The sequence below is a fragment of the Cibotium barometz genome, chromosome 2, assembly GCF_041138505.1.
Source record: "Cibotium barometz isolate CiBa-2024 chromosome 2, ASM4113850v1, whole genome shotgun sequence".
In the NCBI taxonomy this organism is placed as follows: domain Eukaryota; kingdom Viridiplantae; phylum Streptophyta; class Polypodiopsida; order Cyatheales; family Cibotiaceae; genus Cibotium; species Cibotium barometz.
In genome coordinates this window covers 18,447,338-18,451,225 of record NC_141047.1, presented here as the reverse complement: position 1 = coordinate 18,451,225, position 3,888 = coordinate 18,447,338, and positions in this window count along the sequence as shown.

Below are 3,888 nucleotides of genomic sequence, written 5' to 3'. Positions count from 1 at the left end.
ACCATGACACCATCTATCCAAGGGAATATGATTTGTTGTAGCTGAGAGCTATCCTTGTAGACTTTATTCGGACACTCAGCTTTTATGTGAGGACCACCACATACATAACAAGAGAGTCTAGTCATAGTATTTATGTCTCTTCCTTGTGTTGATGCTGCTACATTCACAATGATGTATATTCATCAAATGCTACCACAGTGAAGCCTGAGGGATTCACAAAATACCTCAGGAGTCTCTGTATGTTCCCAAGTGATTCATAAGAAACTTCAGGTAAAAAATGTTTCAGAGGTTAACTCCACTTCTGAGTTACCCTTGGTGGAGTTGATTGAGGAGGAAATACAAGTGGAGGCATTTCTACAAGTCTAATATTTCTCCCCGTGATATTTGTGTTAAGGTTACCACAACTGGTGGTGCCGGTAAAGTAAGTGGGATGTGAGGAGCTGGCAATGCCAGAGTTCCCATTGTCGGGTGGTGAGCTTTGAGTGTGGGATTAAATCTATAACATCGGCTAGTATTCATGATTACCCATATGAGCATAGTAGCCACACCATAGATTCGTGGATTTAAGTGAGGACATTCCATTGTTGTATGATTGGATTTGCAATATGCACACCAAACCATGTCCCTGTTAGGATATAGATGGGGATTTCCCACGCCTCGTTTGGAATGATCTTAAATTTGTCTTTTAACTGCTTTAGCAATTTCCCAACTAGATCAGGGTCCTCTTTTCTTTCATCAAGCTTGCATTCACCTAATCTATCACTTCTCAATCCCGTTTTGAATGATGCTTCAGATCCATGAATTTCTTTGGGTGGTCCCATAAAGTTATCATTGTAATAAATGGCATCCAATGCACACTCACCAATGCACACTCATTGAAGGTTCTATGCCTTCGTGCATATAGCGTATCGTGCAATCTTTCATTTTGTAAGCCTTCTGGTGACAAGAAGAGTGAGATCAATCGTGTCTGGCTAGGTTTCTCTTCAGGTTCACACCTGTTATAAAGATACTTAGCTATGTTGATATATTCTCAAATCGTCTCTTCTTGTTTTTGTTTAAGAGTATTGAGCTAGTTCACCGAGCTCCACTTGGCACCAGTCTTGGTAGAAGCAATAAAAAATGATTGCGTTGAATTTTCAAAAGTTGCTTTTCTCTCTGGTTTTCTGAAGTTCTGAAACATTTGGCAGCCTCATGCTCTAGGGTGAATCCAAATGCTCCGATCCTTGTGGGATTGTCATTAACATCTAGAGCTTCACAGACTTTCTTAAAGGTTTCTAAATGGCCATGGTCATCTCTAGTCCCACTGAATTTGTGCATATCCTTGGATACACTCTAGACTCTAGAGTTTCATCTATCACGTTCCCTTTCTTGGGTTCCATGTGGAGAAGCTGCCATAGGAGCTATAGGTTTCATGGCCACACCTGATCTTGCAATAGCTTCTACCATCCTTATGGCATCATCAATTGTTGATAACATTCTTGGAGGTGGTGTAGGATTAACTGGAGGTTCTACTGGAACTGGTCTATCCAATGGTGGAGGAACATGAGTCCTCACTACTACACCTCTCTTGGCTGGCACTATGTGCACTCTTGGATGAGTGTAGGCGAGAACAAGATGACACAATATTGCATTTGGATCTGGACCTACTATTGCATTTATTGGTCCGATTGAGGTTGTAGCCGTAGTTGTAAGCATAGGCAAACTTTTTGCTAATGAATGAGCAAACGAGTGTTCACCTAAAGAAATAGGTGGAAGCACAGTATTGATATAGTCATATGGCATAGGGCTTGTAGGTTCCACCCTATAAGTTTTTGCTAAAGAATCAGGAACTACAAAGTCATAGGGTGACTAAGGGGTAATGAGGGTGGGATTCTTTCATCATGTGTGTTATGAAAAGTGAATTCTGGGAATCCACTTGAAGCTCCAATTTACCAGGCTCCTCTTGAGAGTACTTCCTCTTCCCTTATCTTTTTTACCTGATTGGAAGTTGACTGATGGGTGTAGCTTAAGATGAGGGACAAGAGAAGGTTCTTTCTCCCCCTGCCTAAGCTCTTCCATGAGTACTTCTGCCTCTGGCTCATTACAAGGAATGTACTTATTACCCCACATATCCTTATAGAAGTAGAATCCCCAGTCAGGTCTATCAATTCTAAATGCATTAGGGTTCTCAAGACATGGACTAGAACTTGTTCCCTCAATAGGGATGATATTGAAAACTCTATTTTCAGAGTCCATGTATACATACTTTGCCAGAGACGATACAAAGAATATTTTTAGATTTGAACCTCTGGGAGATATCTTCTCCCAATCTCTAGGAGATAGTTCACTTAGTGTTTGTCTATTGACAGGTTCTTCGCCTAAGGATGCTCTAAGGAAAGGATTAGTATGGCTCTTTTCTTTTCTCCTTCAAGGGGGAACTTCTTGAAACAAGAGTCTCCACTCTTAATTGATACGTGGTCTGACTCACTACTTGATTCCTCAGGCCATCTTGTTCTCAATCCAACTTCCTTAGATCTAATGGTCTTAGTTCCACTGCTGCCTACAATGGGTGCATGAGAAGCCCTTTCAGATCCTCCAAAACCGAGAGCTATTTAAGACTCTACCACTTCTCAAGTTCATAGGATAGATGCCCAATTGAGTCTAGAACTCTGAAGGGCTGATAACTAGACACTCTAGCTTTTGGTAAGAGGAAATTCAAATCTTACCCTTATCTTATTTCTTCTTCAGTTCCTCTCTCTATTTGGCTTCTATCGGCGGTTTCGTCAAACGAGAATGGTAACCTATTGATTAAATTTAGGAAGGGTCTAAAGTCCTGAAAAGGCATTGTTCTCAATTCTCCAAAATAATCTCTAGTATACTAATCTTGAGAATATCCAAAAGTGGATGTAACAAATTGCATGCGCTCATTCGCAAACCCCAATATGCGCAACACAATTGAATGTACTCGAGGTTTTCTTCCCAACCATGATCCTAAGTGGTTTGTTGATAGATATCTACAATCAAAGTAGTGCCTCTTAGCTCTAATGCATATGATCCTAAAATAGATTTCAGTATTCTAAATTGAATAATGTCATGCAATTCACTAATGTGTGCAAACAATGGATCTGTTATCGCATTGTTCATGAGTTAAAGCTTAAGGCTTAAAGTTTTCAATGAAACTATGCATTGTTCATAAAGCTTAAGGCTTAAAGTTTTCAATGAAACTATCACATAAGTTCCTTTCTTGGCCAATTTGTTTCCCAATTTTTACTATATTGACTAAAAATAGTAGGTTCTTCAAAGTAGTCAGAATAGACTTAGACCTGGTGTGTGGATGCTCCTTGAGGTCAGGACTTGAGCCATATGCTTGGTTCTCAAAACAGATCCATGAGGAGTGCCCAAGAACTAGTTTTAGGAAACTTACCTCTCAAGATGACTATTTTTGATAGGTTTGTTTTACAAGCTTTCTAAGGCTCTTCTTAAGATAGTGAGTTGACAAGCTTGAACTCCAATGGATGGACTATCATTCTCTAGGCTTTCTAAGGCTCTCCTTAAGATAGTGAGTTGACAAGCCTGAACTCCAATGGATGGACTATCATTCTCTAGGCTTTCTAAGGCTCTCCTTAAGATAGTGAGTTGACAAGCCGCCTGAACTCTAGTGGACGGTCTATCACAATAAAGGCTTTCTAAGCCTCTTCGTAAGATGGTGAGTTGATAAGCCTGAACTCCAATGGATGGACTATCACCATATTAGACCGTGTTTGAAATAGATCTTTGAGAGAGAAGATATAGCCTTGTCAAAATTTATTTTCCATTCCCAAATCCATTTCTCAGAGTTGGACAAATTTTGAGCTTTCCTCTCTTAAAGAAGCTCAAAATGGGCTCAAAATAGTAAAAAACTAATCCAAC